Here is a 21,271-nt window from a genome sequence, read left to right as displayed (position 1 = left end):
GGGGGCGGAGGCAGGCGGCGGGGGCGCGGGCCGGGCGGCGCGCATGCGTGCGGCCCCTGCTCCCCCCGGGGCTCGCCACCTCGTGCGTGCGCACGCGCGCTGTCCCCCGGAGGCGTCTGGGTGTGCGGAGCGCGCGCGCGCGGCTCGGAGGCGCACCTGTGAGGTGTCCCTGGAGGAGAGGGAGGTGGGTGCGCGGAGCCCGCGGCCTGGGGCGCTTGCTCCCCTCACTTGGAGTGAGTTCTCGGCGGCCGAGCTGTAGTCTCTTTATTTCTTTTCTGGATGGAGGCGGGGGCGGGGGCAGGGGAGCGGGCTGGGGGCTGGAAGGAGGGTGAGTGGATTAAAGAAAAGAAAAACAACCCGTCACTTAGGATGGGCCTCGAGCCGGGCCGGCCCTCGGGGACCGGGAGGGAAGGAAGGTCAGAGAGGCTCTGCGCAGCCGGGCGGGCCCGGGGAGCGAAGCCGCCCTCGGGCCTCCGGAAGGCGGCCGTGGGCCCGCAGTGCGGGGGAGCGGGGCTGGGGGGGCGCAGATGGCGGCGGGCGCGGGGCGCAGGGTGGGCAGCGGGCAGGGGCGAGGCCGGGCGGAGGCCCCGCGGGAGCCGGACTCCCGAGCCGTGCTCCATTGTTGTTGGAGCCGAGGGAAGGGGGAGCACGACAGCTTTCGAAGCCCGTGGAGCCGCGCCTTGGAGCCTTTCCAGGCGGGTCCCCGGAGAGGCGGTAATGGCCGCGCCGTGGGATCGGGGAGCCGGGCTGTGCTGTGGAGAAGCCTCGCTGCATGGTGTGATGTTGTGTTCTTTATAGCTCCTTCCGTCCCGGCAGAGGCGGACGAGCATCCTACTCAGGTGATGAGGAACCCTTCGCGCACCCAGCGCAGAAGGCTGCTGCCGCTGGACGCTTCCATTGTTTGACCACAACAAGGGCCGGATTCTCACCCAGGTAAACTGGCTAGCAGCGCCGACGAGTTCCTTCTCAACTCCCACATCCTAAGAAATTCTCATCTCTTCCAGGACTTGACTTCAGTTTTGTTGCTGTCCCCTGCTTCTGATGAACTCAATATATCTATTCCCCTCCCAGACATTTTCCCGTCCGGGTTAATCTCCCTGCCAAATCACCTCTCTTTTCCCTCAAAACTCAGCTCCTTTGTGAAACCTTTCTTGCCGAACTCTAACAACTAAATCTCTCTAGGAGCCTGCTTTGTACTGCTCTAGTTGGTGATTTTTTTATTGACTGTCTTAGCGCAACAAAGGAGACCAGATATTGAAAAAATATTTGGTAGCTATTGACTCCTTAGAGGAACGTTTTGTGACATTTAGACAGTTTAATGTTTTAACAAGATTGAACGATTTTTAAGTGTTTTGTCTTCTCTGTTAGGGCCTCTACTTCCTTTAGAGATGCATACCTTTTTTAGAGCAGAAAAATTACTTCCTTGTTCAATCCACAAATTAATTTAAAATTTAAAAATTATTTTAAGTTAGAGTAGTACATTTTCTTTGTAAAAAGGACCATGTCACAGAGATGGCAAAAATCTTTGACTATCAACCCTTGTCTCCAAGGATAAGGACTATTATGTGCGCGGTGTGTATTCTAAATCTTTAATACTTGTATGAGTGTGTACTTATGTCATCTTTGACTGTTGTAACAAGTATTGTACTGTATGTGTCAATTTTAGCATATAATAATTTGACTCATTTTTAAAGAAATGGTGCATCATGTTCCATAGTTTCAGTGTACCATAGTTTATTTTGCCTTTTCCCAAATTGATGGCAATTGAAGTTTTAACTTTAAAATAGCACTTTTGATGGTGGTGGTTATCTGGTGAGGTGAAGTTTTAGTGAAGGTAGCACACATCTACACTAATTACGGAGACTAGACATTTATGGTGAAAGTTCTCTTTGGCTAAGAAATTTACATGTGGGAGCTGCCACCCCTCCCCTATTGTAGTTAGGACTCTACCACTTACCAGTCATCAGGTGACCTTGGAGAGGACACTTAATCACTCCAAGCCTCAGTTTTTTTTTTTTGTAGATAGTAGTAATACCTGCTCTGTCGACTCCGTAGAGTTCAGTAAGCTTGGTAGAATATAAAATTGTTTATAAAGATTGGTTTTATTAGCTTTTATAATCCAAAAATTGTTTATTTGCAATACAATTTATATTTTTTGGCCAGATGTATGAGTCACGTCATACAAGAAATAGTCTATTTTGAATGCTTTTTAATTCGTGATTTTGTTATCATTAATTATCAATTACTGACAATACATTAGACTTAAAGAATATTTTGCAAAGCACATTTTTCCTTGGGCTTTTTACATGTCTTAAATAAGGCATATAAATTAGTTGACTGTGAATAAACATATCAGCAGACCGAACACTAGATAAAACTCTCGTTGTAATATTTAAACAAAATTTACTTCCTAGAGATGTAAATTATACATATACTTTCTATCGCAGCAGTAAATTCAGATTGGTTTGTACATCCTTCAGGAAAATGGAGTCTTACTGAGTTTGTAGGCAATATCAGAAAGTTTTAGCAGTTTGAATATTGATTAAATGATATGATGGGTAGTATTTTAAGGTGTAAGAGATACAGTTAGGGCTTTGTAGATATTTTTCTTTCATTCAAATAAGTATGGGTACCTTTAATGTGGCCAAGAAAATTAACTTGTCCCTGTTCTCTTGGAGGGTATAATTTGTGAGAGGGAGGGGATCAGAAATTAAATACAGCCCCACAACTACATGTATAATCATAAACTATGGTCTCTGGTATGAAAATTAAGTAGCACCTGCTATGAGAGAATATAAAAAAGGGGACCAAATTTTAGACTGGAGAGAGGAGGCCCAGGAAAGACATTTCTGTAAAAATAAGATTTAAGCTGAGATTGGAAGGGTGAGTAGGTGTTAGCGTTGAGTGAACTGAGGGTAATTTTCCAGGCAGGGGAACAGCATGTGGGAAGGCACTGAAGGGGGAACACAGCTTTTGCCATTCAGGTACTGAAAGAATGACTGTGGATGGTGCGGGGCTCAGGGGAAGTGTGGCTAGGCCAGAGCCAGATCCTATAGGATCCTGTAGGGTGGGTTAGGGTGGTTGTATTTTTTTATCCTGAGTGAAATCGGAAGCCATTATAAGGGTTGGGTTTTAAGCAGGGGGGGGGGTGACATAATCAGATTTGCATTTTTAAACAACCACTGCAGTCCCTGCCACATGCAGAATGCGCAGGTGTGGTGGGGATGGAGGGCAGTGGGGGGACGGGACCATTTCAGAGGGCTGCCTAGGAGAGAGTGGGTTTTCCCTTGCAGTTCACACTGACTTCACGCTACCGACTACACTAAGGTAAAAACAGATGTTTGATTTAAACAGACCCTCATTTCTTATTTTAAAAAAGTAGGAATAAATAAAAGGAAGAAAAAAGGTACTTTTTTAATGCAAAAAGTACACATAAATATTAAACTAGTCCACACTGAAGTATCAGAGAATCAAATTAAAAATTGGACATTATTTAATATGGTTTTTATAAGTTTGACAAAGCAGTAACACTCGAAGTAAGAGTGAAGTCAGGATCTAAAATGAAAAGAGAAATACTTATAGATGCTATTGACTAGAAAAACAAGGAGAACAGAAAAATCATCAAGTAAAAAAATTGATGAAGTAACTGGGTACACAGTGCATGTGTAAAATTAATAGCTTTCTGAATACCAAAAATCACGTAGCAGAAACTGAAATGGAAGAAAAAAGCCACCCCACACAAAAAGCGGGCACTGACCACATCGCTGCACAAAATGTTGAACATGTAGGCAAACCTTGTGGAATTGAATGTGATCTCCCTGGAGAGACCATGAAGAATCGTGAGAGGTCTGAAAGAATGTCCTGAATGGAAAGACGGGCCATATTCCTGGCTGTGATGTCTAAATGTCATGGAGATGTCCATTTTGGGGTGAACTTGACAGGATAATTGTGAGTGGGAAGGTGGGACAAATATATTTAAACATATTATAGAGCCACGTTCATTAAAAATGTCATATTGGCTGCAGAATATCTTATCTGTGCAGGTCACTGGAACCTGTTCAGCACCCCAGAAATAAACTATTGTATGTGGAAATGTAATAAATGATAAATCATCACGAATGCCCCCAAGTGTAAATAAAATGGCAGTAAATATTAAATATTTGGAAAGAGGAGTTATGTGTGCTGAGGTGGACGGAGAACAGGCATTACAGTCAGACGTACTTAAACTGGAATCTTTGAAGAAAATAATCCCTGTCTTGCGGGTGTTATGAGAGTGAGAGATAAAGGCTGGGCACCTGCAGGGCACTTAGATCTGTTACTAGTTGCTACTGTTAGAAACAATGGAGAAAATAATAAAAGCAATGTGTTAGACTACATAAAAAATGGAAACTTCTTTAAGAAGAAAAGGAAAAACCCTGAGATTAAAAGCCAAACCACAGAGTGGGAAAATATTTATGGCAAACGATAAGCAGAGTGAATACCTTCAATTTGTAAAGATCTCATACAAATCAACTAAGAAAATAATGAAAATCTACATACAAGTGGTTATAGGTTATGAATAGTTCACTGGATAGAAATGTAACTTGTTAAACATTTGAAAAGTTGTATAATTCACTAATGATCAAGTAATTAGTAATTACTTTTACAGAAAAGTAAGATTCTGTTCTCAATAGCAACAAAACTAGAAAACATTTAAGAATAAGACATAATTGTATCAAAGCTTTATAAAGAAAAGTAAAAACTTCTACCTAAATGGTTTAAAAGCTACCCTAAATAAATGGGCAGATGTTACATGTTCCTGGAGGGGAAGACATCACTGTAAAGATTGCAGTACTCTCCAAGTTAAACTGTAATGTTGATGTAATTACAATTGAAATCCCAATGGGAATTATTTTTGGACACTTGATAAATTGCCTCTAACTTTCTTCTGTCAGAGTCAGTGTGCTAGAATGGCCAAAACAGTTTTCTAATGGAAAAATAGTGATGGGGGGGTTGCTCTACCAGAAATGAAAGCATACTGTAATGTTGCTGTAGTGTAAGTGGCGAGCACAGGAGCAGACAGACTGACACGTGGAGCAAAGTAGGACCCAGCAACGGACCCGTTTATATATAGGAATTTACTATGCGTAAAGTTAGTATTTTGCAACAGTTGGGAAATTATTATTCAGTATATTGTGTAGGGATAGATGGCTCTTTACTTGGAAAGAAAGGTCCTACTTCACCATATTCAAAATGGTTTTTAGATGGATTGAGGAACTAACTAAAAAAAAGACCTGTGAGACTATTAGAAAGAAACATAAGAGAGTTTGTTATGTAGGAGGGTATACTGGGAAATACAATTTTTTGGTAGGACACTTAGGTAAGACCAAAACCTAAAATCATAAAGTAAAGGATTGATACATTTGACCATGATCAAAGTTGATACTTCTGTGTGACAAAAGACGTTACAAAGTGACAGACTGGGAGGAAAGCTTTTGTAACATGTTTAAAGGATTAATGGAGTGGACACAATTGAGAAATGAATGGAGGATGTGAATAGTTCTCTGAGAAATGAAAGCGTCAGAACGGGGAAGAGGGATTCACCCTCACTCACTACCAGAGAAATGGAAATCCAAACAGGTGGTGTTTGCGGGGGAGCGTGGAAGGCATCAGGCGAAAATTCAGGACATACCCAAGGACGTAAAGAAACCTGAACATTGCTGGGGACGTAAAACTGGTTCCACCTTTTTAGCTGGCAGTTTTTGCAGATATTCATCAAAATTGAAAACACATGTCCTCTGGTCTAGCAGGCACACAGGAATCCATGATATTGTCACAGGAGGACACAAGTTAATGTGAAGGAAGTCTATCATAGCATCATTTATAATGAGGAAAATTGAAGATAAACACAAATTTTGTTACCTCTATACTGTGGAATATCATGTAGTTTTTAAAAAGAGGTAGATTTGTATGTATTGACATAGCTTATGTGGATGTTCGGAATATACTATTGAGCCAAAAAAGCACGTTTAATCCCAGTTTTTGATGAGACACAAAACAATAATTGTGTGTGTGTGTGTCTGCTGAATAAAAATAGAAAAAGGTCTAGAAGAATACATGGAAAACATTTAATATGATGATTTCTGGGGAGAAAGCCTAAGGGAGACTGATTTTTTATTTCACGTTTGGATTGTTTTAGGTTTTTTTTTTACAATGAACATTTACTTTTCTAATGAGTATGTTATAATTTCTCACCAATTTCATAACAGCCTAAATTAAGGCTAAAAAACTATAGTACCTAGTACTTAAAAGGATGTGGTAAAAATGACACACTCTTACATTGGCCATATGTATCAAGAGTCTTAATGTATTTCTTGGTGTAGTAACCATCTAGGAATCATCAGAGGAATATTTTTAAATACAGAGAAGAGCGTTATGCAAAAAAGATGTATATTGTAGAATTATATTTAAGGGTGCAGTTTGCAGAATGGTTATGATACATCCTGTGGATAACGTATTGCCACTAAAAATGTTTATGAAGAAAATATATTAAAATTCTTATCACAGTGTTAGGTAGCTATGCATGGAAAAATGTCTAGAAGAACTTAGATGAAAATCTTAAGAATTGTAGACTTTGGGTGGCAAGATACTGGGTGATTTAAATCTGCTTTTTATATTTACCAAGATTGTATGTACCTGTGTTACATTTATAATGGAACATTTGATTTAACAAAGTATATTTGGGATGATATGTTAGCTGCATGGCAAAGAGATGTGTGTACTTTTTATTTTTTAAAGCCATGTGAATAAATTTGGAAATTACGCTGAAAATAAGTGGGACCCTTTGAGAAATTTTAAGCAGGGTAAGAACAATCCAGTTACATTTTAGAAAGGTTGTATTAGAGTGGATAATGGTCAAAGGGAAGCAAGATTGGAGGCTTTCATAGCATTGCAAAGGAAGATGACCATGGGCTGAGTTAAGCCGAGGCGGTGTGGGTGGAGCGAGCGGAGAGGTTCACAATACCTTTGGGAGGGAGAGTGGAAGGAGAGCGGATGACATCCAGGTTTCTGGCTTGGGCAGTTGCGGGTAGACCTATTTCCTGTAGTTGGGAATTGCTATGGTTTGAGCGTTTGTCCGCCTCAAAACTCATGTCGAAACCTAATCTCCAGTGTGGCAGTTCTGAGAGGTGGGGCCTTAATGAGGTGATTGGGTCAGGGGGGCTCTGCCCCTCCTGTATTAATGGGTTAGCATGGAGGCGGGGGAGGAAGAGAGACCTGAGCTGGCATCTTAGCAGGCTCAGCCCCTCACCTTGTGATGCCCTGCGCAGCCCTGGAACTCTTCAGAGTCCCCAGCAGCCAGAAGGCCCTCACGAGGTGCGGCCCCTCACCTGGGACTTCTCAGCTTCTATAGCTAGGAAATGTCTTTTCTTTATAAATTACCCAGTTTCAGGTATTCCGTTGTAAGCATTGCTGTCTTAATTTAGAGAGGAATTTTGTAGGCTTCACTGAGGAGGTGACAGATTCAGTTTTGGACATGCTAAGTTTGAAGGACTTATAGGACATGTAGGTTCTTCCTGAAGAAGATTTGCACAGAATGATTTTATAGTACACATGTATGCTTTGCTTTATGGAGGACCAGGTACTGTGTAGAGCTCTGTTATTAAGATCACTTTTTCTATGTGGTAAATTTTTCTTGCAATATAATTGTACATCTGTAAATTTTTTGAAATTGGAGCAGTGGCCCTGACTTTGAGTAATACTGTGATTGTCTTTGGGGTCCATCAGGCTAGACTGCCTGTATGAGCAGGTGCTGGAGGTTTTTCTGGCATTAATGGTCCTGTTGTCAGTCACACTCTTGTCAGAGTATGCCTAATTGAGGCAACTGCTGTTGATGTTGATGAACTAGTCCCTTCCACATAGAGGCAGGCCAGGAAATAGGCAGAGGCCCTTTGTCCATGTGGACGTGCCCACCTGGCCGTGAGGTTGGCTAGAGATTTGGGAATCATTTGTGTCCTTGCCACTGGCTGGGAGTGAGTGAGAACATGCAGAGCAGGATGAGAAGACGCACAAGGCAGAGCTGGGGCATGGGTACCACGAAGGACAAGGCAGGGGAGGACGTGCCTGCAAAGGTAACAGAAGGAGTCGTTGGAGAGGAAGGAGGATGGATGTTTTAACCAGATAGTGTTTGGTTGAAAGAAATAAAATCCATTTGAAATGGCTTAAGTGCAGGGGGTACTGAGCACACCAGGGAGCCCAGAGTTGCTTCTGGCTGGGGCCCAGCCTCTGGAAAGTTGGCAGCAGTTAGTGCGGCTGCGCTCTGCCTTCGTTTCCCCTGCCTCTCCTGCTCGCTGCATCTGGTCTGCGTTGCTGTGCCTCTCTCAGCAGGCTCGCTCTGCTGTATTTAACACGTGTGACCCCGGGTGCCTGCTCCACAAGGCCATCCTGAGTCTGTAGCCCCTGCCAGCTCACTTCACAGACGCAGTCTTCCCACTTCTCAATTCTGAGTTCTCAGGGGGGACAGTCAAGTTGGCTCAGCTTAGATTCCAGGCTCACCACTGTTGGGGTCTCTGTAGAGGGGCCTGTGAGAGCAGATTCACTTAGTGTGCGAGAGCCTGGCGGGCTGGCCAGATTTGTAGGTGAGCATACTCGGGAGAGGTATCCTGAAAGTCAGGAGGAAGTTTCAAGAATGGGCAGAGGCAGTAGTTTTAAGTGGCCCAAAGATGTGATAAAGGGATCAAGAGTGAAACTGAATTGGCAAATTGAAGTCGTTTAGCAGGTCAAAAGTAGTGTCAGAGCTGATTCTCATGGGAGATTCACAAGGTGGGTAACCAGTGGCTATGGTTACTCATTTGTAAGAATCTGGAAGAAGAGAGGATTTTTTTTTGTTGTTGTTGTTAAAATTTACTTTTGGAGTTAGAGCAGAAGCATTCAAAGTTTAATTTTAAGAAAAGCATAATTTGTATTGCTTTTAACATTAAAGCATTTCTGCATCTTTTTTCTAACTCTGGAATGTGCAGTGTCTCTGAGTCACCTGATACATTATAAGAAATTCAGTAAAGCTATTCTAGAGCTCATTTATTTTTCATACCCCTCCAAGTTCATAAAATAATCATAGCGTATTTCCACATCTTATTTTGCTGTGCTTTCCTTCCACGGTATTGTGACAGCTTGTGAGGAAGACTTCGTAGCTAGAGCAGACCTCTATCCCTAAGGTTACAAATTCTGACACTTAGGTTAACAATAAAACAATTAATAAAAGTAATTGGAACACTTTTTCTTCTGCAGAGTAAATACGTAATGCCTCTCTGGCTTTCAAAATCATTTTTGGATATGTAGTTCAAATATGTTTAGGATTGAGCCTGATGGGGTTTAGGAATATTTCATTGATTCAGAGTACCATGCGTCAACTAGAAAAAATGTCAGGTTTTTCAGTTGATCAATATCCAGTAACTTATTACCGCGTCTTTGCATTATGAAAGGATCAGGACCTTGTATGAGGCCCTGCTAGACTCACAGTTAGAATCAAGGAACCTGCGCAAAACAGGTTGCACAAATTTTCATGATGCTTGGCACCTAGTTAGAGATAGTAATCCACAGTGAAATTCCTTTCAGCTTGTAAGACCTTCATGTAAAGATGCATGAAGATTTCTGAGCAGGTGTTTGAGTGCCCTCTGGAGGCATTCTGAATAGTCCAATCAGACTCCCAGCAAAGGTTTTCAACAGCCGGAGTTGAGAACCAGTGGGCGAGATGGTTGGAACTGGTGTGGATGTAAATTGGGAGCAAAGGAGAGCAGAGATGGAACCCACAGGAATGTGCTAGTATTTACGGAGGAACAGGAACCCACGGAGCAGACTGAGAATATGGCTTATACAGTGAGAGTTATAACCAGAGGCCATGGAGTCAGAAGAAGCCAAGGGGTGTGGCCAGTGGCCACTGGTGTAGCATCCAGTGAGATCAAGAACAAAATGGACCCTATCTTTGGTCACGAGGAAGCTGACGTTGAGAGGAACATCAGTGGCGTGGTGCATTGAGGCATGAATGGGAAGTGAGGCAGTAGAAATCTGGAAAGTCAATCTTTAGGAAGCCTGGATGGGGAGAGGGGGGGAGGTTTATATGGCAGCTGGAGAAGGCATGGGATTAAATGCTGTTTTCCCTTAAGGTAGGGGAGACGCTTGCGTTGTGTTTAAATGCTGAAGGGAAAACAAGCACTGAGAGAAAACAAAATTGAAGAGGTATATGGGGGTGGGGGGAGGAGAGTTGGCTTTGAAATTGCTTACATGAGAGATTTGTTGAAGGAGAAGTTTAAATATGTGGGATCGTTTGCTATCATGAATGACATTTTTTTTTCTTTTTGGTAAAACTAATAGGATGGTTAACAGAAGTTATTTGGCTTCACTTACTTAAAATATTTCATTAAGAAAAGACAATAGACTCCTCATATCAGAAGTACTAAAATTGTTAATTTAAAATTTGTAAGGTGGGATTTGATCTCTCACTTCAGACTGCTCGGTTTTGAGTCGTGAGGCTTACTGTTTAAAGTGTGTGATCCTGAAGGGGGTGGGGTAGGCAGATTCTAGCTTGGGCCTGAACGTGTCCACTGCTGTCAGACTGGTTTAAAGACCTTTGAAGGCCTTAAGCTCTTTTAACTTTGGAGGTCTTTACCATGTCATATCAAACGTTAAAAAATCACCCACACGTCCAACATAAAATTAACCTATACGAAACTTTGTGAGTTAAGCTTCATTTGACTAGTTGCAGACATTCAGTACTTATTAACTTTGATTTTGCAATTTTCTTTTCACATTTTGCATCCAGTCGATTTTTTTCAGGTCTCAAACATGTTCATAGGCCCCTGAGATGCTCATAAGCCCTAGGGACGATGCCTATATGCCTAGGGATAAGACGTCCCTGTTCTGCGGGGAGACAGACCTTGGGTGTGTCTAGGCATGTCTGGTGGGAGCGGACTTGCCAGGAATCTGTCTGTTTCAGGGCTGGGGAACCTCCTGGGAAACTTCATCCTGAAGAGGAGTTCAAGTAACTTTTAGTTAGGGAGTTTTTTGTTGGAAGGAACAGAGATTCATTCAGATTCTTTTAGGAAAAAGGGGATATGTCGTGAGGATGCCCATGAACTAGACCTGTGAGGAGCTAAGGCAGTGCAGAGACAAGCCATGGTCTTTCCCATGGACCAGGTCTCGTGGCGTCTCTCATTTCTTTGTGTCTTTCTCCTCCTGCTTCCATCTGGCTTGTTTTGCCCTCCTGTGTATATCTTTTTTCTACCTTTTAGCTTCTCCTTTAGAATCCTTTAGATTCTACTTCCTCGTGACTTGGATCGCCGAGATCGCTCGTGACCTCTGCGGCCTCTTTGCACATTACAACCTCTCAGCCTCCTCTCATAGCTAATCACCTCGTCCTCAGAATTGGTTAGGTTTCTGAGAGAGAGGCACCGTAATTGGTGTATATAGTTCTGTAAGGGAGAAAAAGCCAATATCAAAGCCATTTTAAATTCCTCCAATTTAATTTCCCTTTAAAATATATCCTGGTAACAGCCTTCATTCTACATCAACCCTTTGTTTCCACAGAGAAACTAAAATCCCTAAGTATGTTGAGAGCATTTCCACTTTTCCATTTTCTTCCTGTTTTATTCAGTCTCCCGCAGCGCAGGGCCGCTTAGCATAGTCTGCAGGACTGTTCCTCACCTTAGCGATTTCTGCTGCAGATGACATAGGAACTTCAGGTAGCCCTAGCAAGCTGGGTTATTCTAACCTCATTCCCTCCCCCAAAGTTCCAGGGAGCTGTGTAGACATACCGTAATTCAGCACTGTCCCCAGATTCACAACATGTAGAAAGACATGTAAACGTTCTGTAAGAATGTAAATATGGCAGCTGTTTGCTATCCAGGTCCCTTAATGTAGCGTCACACCTCCCAAGGAAAAGTGAACTTCCTCAAACTTTAAAATAGATCTTGAAATCTGTACCCAAACTACTCTGAGCAATTATAGAATACAGCAGAAGAAGGAGGTCATAGATGGAATAAGTAATAATAATGGTAGCTAATTTTTGTTGAACCCTTAAAATTTGCCAGGCACTCTTTTAAGTACTTCTCGTGGGTGAATGTATTTAGCCCTTAAACTCCCTAATAAGGCAACCTTATAAGGCCAGGTGCTTTTATTATCTCCGTGACTCCATTCTTAACCTGTGAGGTGAGGGTTCGCAGCAGGTATGTGGTGGGGCGGGATGTGAAACCGTTCGACCTGACTCCTGTGTGTGCTCCCTCAGCACTGCTCGAGACTGGACAGCCAGCGAAAAACTGAGTGCTCTAACACCTGTGAGCCTGAAACTGTGGATGAAGTTCCTGTCAGGAGGCTAGTTACGACATTAGGATTCCTAAGTCTTGGAAGAAGTTGTGTAGACTGCCTGGATTTTCCTTTCCATGATTTCTCAGGTTTTCTCATCCCTTTGGCCCTCCATGCCTTGACTCCTGTGTATTTACATAAAGCCCAGATATATGTGGGTCTTCTGAGCTGGGCCCCTGCATTTGTAATAGCCAGTTCTTTAAAAAACATTGTGATCCTAAAGTCTCAATAATATAAACCTACTTTTCTCTCTGCATTTGTCCCATCCAGCAGGATCCTAAGGCTTTTATAGCCCTTCAGCTACTGTGGGCCCTGTCTCTGCCTCTTCTGGAATGTTTTGGGGGTTTGGACTTCTGTCACTGTGGTAAGTTTTCCCCTTGTGTCACCATTCATCTTAGATGGAGAATCCCCCTGGAGTGTTTTAAACTGAAGCTGCCTCTGGAGTTTTTTCTAAGCTTGTGCCCTTTGGGGCTCAGTGAGGAGGAAACTCTCCCCCACCTCATGCTCTTCCTTAAACTCTTGCCTTTATCTGGCTTTTGCATTCCCTAGACCTTGGACTGCTTTCGGACGGCAGGAACATCTTTGTCCCATCTCTTTTTTGTTTCTCAGGAGCTTCATTTTCTGATCATGTAGAGCATTGGTTATTAAAATTCGCTCTGCTTGTCCCGTTTCCTTCTGCTGTCTTGGAGGCCTATGTGGTTTCAGATCTCGTGCTGTTCTGTTTTTCTTCCCCGTTGTTCCTGTCTTCACTAAGATATCTGGAGTTTTTTTTAAAGCTGAGTTCATTGCTTTATAAGTTTCTGGTGTTTTTTCCAAAGCCTGAACAACAGCCTTTTCCTTAAATATGAGTTCCTGAAAGTCGTTTTATCTGGGGATTATGGTTTTACTTCAGTCTCTGAGCAAACTTGATTCTGAGAGCCGTTACGCTCCCAGCACAAGTTTTTTTTTCCTCCTTTGTTTTGAGCCTTTGGATTTGTGATCATTTTTTAATGATTTTTCTTCCCTTCTTTGGCTTAATTCAGTAAGACAACATATATCTTACATAGAACATCATCTATATTTGGTCATTGCCTAAATCCAGAATTCTCTGAAACATACAGTCTGGATGTCCGTGATTCACATACCTCTTAAAATGGTCCATTATTTCTGTGCACAGCTGGGAAGCAAGAGAAAGGAAAACCCTTGTCTCAGTAGCTGTTGGCATCTGGAGGGAGCGTGTATCTTCTCACCATTGCCCCCACTGCCAAAGGTGGCTTGCTTGGGCTCTGGGCTTCTCCCTTCCCTGACCTGACAGCTCCACCCAATAAGGAGAATTGGCTCTATGAGGTAAAGGATATTTCAGTGGCTTCTGTCCTAGCGGGTCTAGTTCCTGTGCCAGTTAGAAGGCTAAGCCCACGTGTGTGTGTGGTGTCTTCTCTCTTTTCTGGCTTCACATGGCCAGAGTAAGGAGGCTGGGGCCACTCCTGAGGGGAAGGGCCTGACCAGCTCTCCCTGTTTTCTCTCTTTCCAGTGTGCTAGATCGGTGTCCAGGCAACTGCCCTATTTGGAAGCTGGGGGCAATTTGGAAGCCTTGGCATAATGGCAAATGTTCTCTCTTCTGTCTCTTTCTGGCCCCATTCTCTGCATTGCTGACCCGGGTACCCTCAGCCAGCCTTCTTTGTTATGGGTGGTAAGACTGAATATTTAGGCCTAGTATTTTATGAGATCCTCTTCATGCCAATATGTAGCTTGGTCTCAAGCTCAAGGTTGCCACTCATGTAGGGGAAAGGCATTCTCCATGTGATCTAGCCTCACTTACGGAATGCTACATTGGGGATTGGAGTCACAGGCCCGGCTAATAATAGTGTTGATGTGTTTTGCTTTTCTAGTTCAGTCCTATGTGTATTTCCATCCAGGGTACCTAGAAATTAGGGGTGTTTGCTGAGACCACTGGCCAAATTTGATATTAGCCATTAACGGCATCCGTTTTCAGAATGACACTGGATCAGCTAGCAGTGCCAGACCTGAAAGGTCAACAGCCTGAACGTGGAAAAGCTTCTGTGATTTGTTGTGACCACTCCCTGGCCCTTTCTGAGAGTGAGGTGGCAGTAAATTTCTATCCATGCACATCTTAAATTATAATTACCAAATCCTATCTGATCTTAGGGTTCCCATCATCTCCATGTGACACTTTGGCTGTAAGAAGTCAGCTGCTCTTGCACTTTCGGTTGCTGAGTGAGCCCGCCCCACAGATCCGTGTCCCCCGTGCATGCTCACTTCCATTTGCCAAATGGTACAAGTTGTCAGTTGTGACCCAGGTATAAAAATAGCCAGAATCTGAGGCATTAAGAGTAGTCAAACTCATGGAGACAAGAAAGCGGAATGGTGGTTGCTGGGGGTTGGGGTGGGGAGGGAAAAGGGGCTTTGTTGGATAGGGATAGAAGTTGAGTTTTCCAAGATGAAAAAGTTCTGGAGATCTGTATGCATATATGTCACACTACCAAACTATACAGTTAAAATAGTTAAGATAGTACATTTTATGTGTTTTTTAACCACAGTTTTAACCACAGTTTTCTGGCATCAAAATATAGCCAGAATCTCAAATCCCTAACTTTTTAACCTGCTAATTACTGTGGCTGCTCCTGTTCCCAGCATCACTGAGGACAGTCCTGCTAATCATCCACTCCTCACTTCTGGCTGGTCCCCAGGGCCTAGTCTCTACTTTCTTTAGGTGGCCAGGCTGGGCTGCCTGGGACCTTCAGGCATTTCTTTGGCCTCTTCCCGAGGGTGGCTTGAGCTTTCCAGCCTCTGCTCTTTTTTATCTAGGGCCTGAACATGGATTTTGTCCCTTTGGCACTCACTACTACAGCGGTGGAAGGAGGAAGCCAGTTTCTCCCTGTGCATTAGAGCTAATGTGTCCTAAGCCTTTGTGTTTCCTTTGGCATTCCCTCCCCCAGCCCATTCTGGCTTGACCTTGGAGCAGGAGGAACTGCCTGGCCAGCTATGAAGGACAGTCCGCCAGAATCAGCCACAGGGAAGGGATGGGAAAGGCAGAGTCGGCAGGAAAGAGCCAATTTTCTTACGTCGTGTTGTACTTCACATGTGTTGACTCACTCTGGGTATCCTGTTGTGTCCTGAGAAGATTTTCTTTTTTTTGGTCTCCCTGTCAGTGCTCTTCCTCACTGAGGAGGATTGAGCACGGAAGTGTTGACCCTGTCTTGGTTTGAGGTGGGAGTGGACAGCTGCGTGACCTCTGCCTCGTAGCTGAGTAAACTGAGCCGGTGAGAATAAGGGACGTGGGGTCATATAGCACTTGAGTGCCAGATCAAGAATTTGAACTTGGGCCTTTTGACCGCAAGTCTAGTGTCTTACGCACCAAATTACTATGATTCTTGGTGCGTGTGCGTGTTACACATTTACTGCATAGATAAGATAATCTTAGGCCGTGGATGTGGAATTCATGCAGGGGCCATCACTGAAGCAAATCATTCTGTCCCTTTGCTCAGGTCTTTCTGTATGTGGGGTTGAAGAGCAGGAAGAAAGTAGTGCAGTGCAAACTGAGGAAATCTCACTAAAGTCAGATTTTTTAAAAAGCAATCCTGTGACTAGAAGGTCAAGAGGGAAGACCTCATGGGTAGAAACAGGGAGGAGCAGGCACACAGGTAGGTACAAAAGCAGTGTTGACTTTGAACAGAGGAGGATCCCTAATTACAGGGAGATTAGATCATCAGGTGTTGGAAGCCTCTGCCTGCGAAATGACATTCTTGGCAAATGAGTGAATGTGTTATGCACTAATTAAAATAAAGGAAATAAGGAAACTGATATTTATTTAGCCTCAGCTATGCTGTGGGCACTGTGATAGGTACTTTCACATTTACTGTCTTCTTTAATTACCCCCAGCAAAGTGAGCGTAGACATTATTATCCATATACTTGCAGATGAATCTGAGATCAGCCACAGTCGCGTAGCAGATGGCAAGCAGAGGCTTACACCCAGCAGTGTCATTCGTAGGGTCAGTTTGGGGAGAGGATTTAGCTGAAGGACAGCTACAGAATGTATGCCTGTGTCATCCTTTGTTGCCTTAATAACACACGCACTTATCTTTCTCAGACTTGGAAGAAAGCTTGGTATCACTCCCTCGATAATTTTTGTTGCCCTTTTCTGGACCTAATTTCATAGTCTTTGTGGTAATTTCTAGTTAAAAATTAGACACAGCTTCTTTTGTCTTTTATCTTTTCTCCATTAGGAGTCATTAGGCCAAGTCATGCAAAGAGCAGTTTTATCCAGGACAAAATGAAAGCATCTCCCTTTCCTTGTAGCTCATTAAAACCCAGACCCCAGATCATTAGCCATTGACCTTGGTTTGTTGTGAGAAAAATCAGGGAACCTAGAACTTATGGTGTGTAGGGCATGAGGAACCTAGAACCTACGGTGTGTAGGGCAGCGATGAGGGAGGAGGCACTTGGGCCCCCAAGCAGGAAAAGTGGTGTGAGGGTGGGGACAAGAAGCTGGGAGAGTGGCTGGAAGGACTGCTGTCAGGGTCCTCTTCTGCTGCTCAGCAGTGTCACTGGGTCGCTGCAGCCTTTTCTAGCCAGCCGGTGGCAAGGATGCACACGGTAGTATCGAAAGTGATGTAAAATCCTCACCTGTCAATGAAGGAGCAGATCTTAAAAAGTTTGACCTCGTTCCAGAAAGGAGAAAATTAGGCCCCATTTTAGTTGGAGAATCCTGCTCAGAGTCAGAACCTCCTTTCACCAACCTAAAAAGTTGACTTTAGAACCCTTGGGGAAATTATTCCTGTTGTTGCCAAGGCGAGTGATTGTTAACAGCGTGTGCAGGAGGTGCTGGCTGCTGCTTGAGCCCCAGGTGTGGGAGCGTTCGGTACCAGTTAGGTGTCACTGAGGTGCCACACGACTGGCAGCCGGTGGCCGGAGACTGCTGTTCTACTTGAGGAGCCCAGCTTTGAGGTCACTCCAGTGACTGCAGTGGGTTGCACAGGTACCTGCCCTGAACAGGCCTTTGTGTGGACAGAAACCCGGATATCCTCTGAGGCCGGGCTTCTGGCATAGAGGATTTGACCACGAGAGGCTTAGACTCAGGAGTCAGAGGTACATGCTAGGCCTTCTCCGAGTAAAACTTCTCTCTCAGTTCTGACTGTCTCCAACTTCCAGTACCTGAAGTAAGCCCAGGAAGATGAGGAAGCCCATGAGTGAGAGGCACACCTGAGCATTGTATAAGGAGCAGTGAGCCTGGGGAGAATGTGTGTGGACCCAGGGAGCTGGTGGTGCATGGAGAATCAAGATTTCAGACATAGAATGCTCCCAAAGCAAGTTTAAACTTAGCCTGTGTCTGTAACGAGCTTGGCGGGCTCCAGAAGGTCTTCAAACCTCTTAGCTGTACCAAATTATGGCTTTGCCTATGATGGGAAAGGATGCTTTCATAGAATGAAAATTTAAAGTACAAAATCAAAGGGCAGCAGGCAGGAATGGGGAGGAGTGTTCCATCTGGAAATGGAACAGAATTTAGTTGGGGGAGGCTTTATAATTGTTGGGTAGCTTCTGCTGCGGCCAAGTAGGTTGCAGGGCTCTGTCCTCAGTGCCTGGCCAGTGAGGGAACGGAGCTCGTTCCTGCATCATCAGGACAAAGCCTGCCTATGTGCGATGGACGGAAGCAGGCTGGGTGCCCCACATTATATGCATTACATACAAAAACCCCATTCACTCCAGTTGATGTGATTGCGAAACCGCTCACCCGCTTCCCCTCATTGCCAACGTGGAAGTGTATGTGTGTCTGGGCCTTTTTTGGTGTGGGAGGTGAGGACTAGGTATTGTTTATGGATTTTTGTTTCCTTTCAAAAGGGAAGCAAAAAGTGAGACTATTGTAAAAGAAAGAAAAAATTAAAATATTTTAATGAAATGCAGTCTCTTGAGTAAAAGTGCACAAATGAAATATGCACCTTCTTTCTTGTGAAGGCAGTAAAGGTGAAATGACTCCAGGATTTTCCAGAGTGAAAGGGCTTGGGTGAGTGTGAGAAAGACACCGTCCAAAAAGAATGAACGACACCCATTGTGTACGCAGAGCCCAGACAGAGAGAAGTCCAGTAGAGGGGAAAGTTCCCGAGGGCATGCCTCATCCTCGTTGCAGTTTCTTTGGGCTGCCGTAGCAAAGTGCCACAAACTGGGGGGCTTACAACAGTGGAAATGTATTCTCTCATAGTTCTGGGGTCTGGAATTCTGAGATGAAGGTGTTGGGAGGGCCAAGGTTCCTCTGAAGGCTCCAGAGGAGAATCCTTTGCCTCTTTCAACCTTCTGGTGGTGCCAGCAATCCTTGGCATTCCTCTGCTTGTAGATGCATCAGTCTGATCTCTGCCACCATCTCCAGATGCCCTTCCCCAAGTGTCTGTGTGCGTCTCAGTCTCCCTTGCCTTTCTTTTGTAAGGACACCGTTGGATTTAGGACCCACCCTGATCCAGTATGACCTCATCTTAACTAATAACGTCTGCAAAGACCCTGTTCCGAATAAGGTCACATCCTGAGGTTCCAAGTGGACATGAATTTTGGGGAGACACTATTCAACCCAGTACCCTTTCTTCCTCTCTTCCTCAAAGCTCCGGCTAACGCATATCCAGCACTGACAGATTAGCGTGGGGATGAGTTCCCGTGCCAGGCACTGTAGTCAGCACGCGGGGACTGCTCTGGACACAGGTTCAGGGACGGTGTGGGTTTCTGAAGGGAGAAGCCCACGTTGAGTGAGGTGAGGACTTTAAGCGAAACCTTATGTGGTTTTGGGAAACTGCGTGGGATAAGCAGTGCTGGAGCCAAAGAGAGTGCTCCGTGTTCCAGAAAGTGATGCGACATTTGCAGGAGGGGTGCTGAGGTCAGGTGCACCTCCTGGAAGTGCAGTGCGTCAGCCCACTCAGGAGCTCATTTACTGTGCAACTTGGCTTTCTCATCCCCCACTGGGGCCTTTACCGTACTTCATCTCCTCGTATGTTTATGGTCCTGGCCTTCCTCACTCTTTGGCACCTGTGACAGTCTCCACAGGCTTCCAGCCCTTTAGTGCCTTCCTGTTTTTCTTAAGATAGAGTCTTGAGTTTATAGGACCTCATAGGAAGACCTCTAGGTCTTTACTGGTCTTTGGGGGAAGACCACTACTTCCCAGGTGTCTCGCAACTGTGATGGCTGTGTTTTCTCAAAAATAAGTCCTACGAGAAAGCCCTGAGCCCTCCAGATAAAGTGTTTCTGTTGCTAACAGGCCCTGGCTGATGTGCCTCCTGCTTCCTTAGGCTGGGCTTGCCCTTCCTGGTGCTCAGCACCCCATCACCTCTAGACATGTACTGTTCCCTCCTCTTCTTCATGTGGCCACTTCATTTCGTTCTTTGGGTTTCAGCTTAAAAGTAGTCTACTAGAAGTCTCCTTGCAGTTCATCAGCCGCAGTCTCAGAGGCATGCCTCTGTCATAGCCCCACGCGTTACCAGAACCGTCACCTTCCCCTCCTCAACTGTAAACCATGTAAGTGCAGAGGCCATGTCTGTTTTGTTCATATCAGATTCTCCAGAGCTTGGCCCACTGCCCAGAAGATACTGGGTACTGACTAAATGGTTCTGAAACAAGCACGTGTGCATGCAGCTCTGATCCTGTGTCCTAGAGGTCAGCGTGCGGGACCATTGCCTTAATAACACCTCTCTTCAGGGCCTGCGTCAGGGTGGGCCGGTTTCTCTGAGTATCACTTGTATATATCAAACTCTAGCTGGTGTGTGTTACAGGAACTGGGAATGTGGTTCCTCTTTTGGTAAAACCCTTAAGCTAAGGGACCTAGAAGTTGCTTTGGATGCTTTGTATTTCACGTTACTGGCCCAGTGTACCATCACCTGAGCTAAAGCACCTTGATCATCTTTCTTGCAGAAACTTATCCAGCCCCCATGGCACAGCTAATTGCCTGCTCTGTGCGTGTGGGGAAGATTAATCACATGGCCCTTTCAACTCATTGGTTATTTTTGGTAGAGGGTGGAGGCAGAGACGTATCTTCTTCCCTATTCTTTTTCATTTTTATCTTTCCCAGAAAGTATGCCCTTATTCCTTTGAGTGGCAAAATTATATACTACACTTTCTGATAGATCTGACTCTGGATAGGAAATTAACGTGCTCTCCATTGAAATAGATTTAACTGACATGTTAGATCTGCTACGACAGAGTGGGGTTATTTACATTTAGTGATTCGTAGGAAGACCTGCCGCCATAATACTGTAGGGAGATGTGATACTTTGTAGGTTTCTTACAATCAGAACTGTTTGTCTCAAAATAAGGAAAGTGGTGATTTTCACTTTGACTTTTATGACAGTGATTGTGTAGTTATTTAAAAACGACTTTATATTTTTATAAAGCAGCACTCTGATTTTCAGATAATGTATTCAAGATAAGAAAAGCTCAGTCCAGACATCGGGAGAGGAGTGGTGTCGAGATGAACCTTATATAGGACACGGGCACTTCTTCCGTTTGTCAAGGGAGGAGGAAGGACTGGAGTCGCGCGGTGTGTGTACGTTGGTGGTTCGGCGGGAATTGGAGGGCGCTCTCTGCCAGGTCTGCTTTCTCTGTGAGGCATGCTGGGTAGAGAGGAGGGATGGCTGCAGGTCAGATGGGGATTGAACGTGGGGAAGGGGTGCAGCAGCTTCATGGCAAGTTGGGGAGAGGTCATATATGCACTCCTGAGGTGTGGAAGGCCCAGCTGAGGGCAGTGGCTGTGAAAACCTTGGTGGTTTTGTGATTTTCTCCGTGAGCACGCGAAGGCAGAGTTCGGGATCGGGGCAGGCGGTGATTTTTTCCAGCTGGAAGGCCCCTTCATCCTTTGATTATTCCCTTTTGACAAAGACTCAGTCCTGCAGAAACTCAGCTGTCTGCATTCCCCACGTAGCACCTGGGTGACTGAGCCCTGGGGACAAATCCATCCTCCACGCAGCTGG

The 21,271-nt window shown here is 44.6% G+C and overlaps 1 protein-coding gene across 2 annotated transcripts in view; it reads left to right on the top strand.

Moving 5' to 3' along the window:
* Window positions 1–144: 144 nt before the first annotated feature.
* Window positions 145–21,271, top strand: part of ZNF664 (zinc finger protein 664) — a 33,656-nt gene continuing 12,529 nt past the window's right edge. Inside the window, exons 1-2 of one of the 2 annotated variants that reach the window (XM_012663552.1) lie at window positions 145–233; window positions 799–933. The gene's annotated coding sequence lies outside the window, so the exon portion shown is untranslated. Of the gene's footprint in view, window positions 234–798; window positions 934–12,599; window positions 12,698–21,271 lie in introns of those variants that run through there. The other variant, XM_012663553.1, reaches the window with a different exon arrangement.

Source organism: Propithecus coquereli, unplaced genomic scaffold (genome assembly GCF_000956105.1).
Source record: "Propithecus coquereli isolate 6110/MARCELLA unplaced genomic scaffold, Pcoq_1.0 Scaffold81, whole genome shotgun sequence".
Taxonomy (NCBI): Eukaryota; Metazoa; Chordata; class Mammalia; order Primates; family Indriidae; genus Propithecus; species Propithecus coquereli.
Note: the sequence above shows the minus strand (reverse complement) of the source record. Positions and strands in the feature narration are given on the sequence as shown.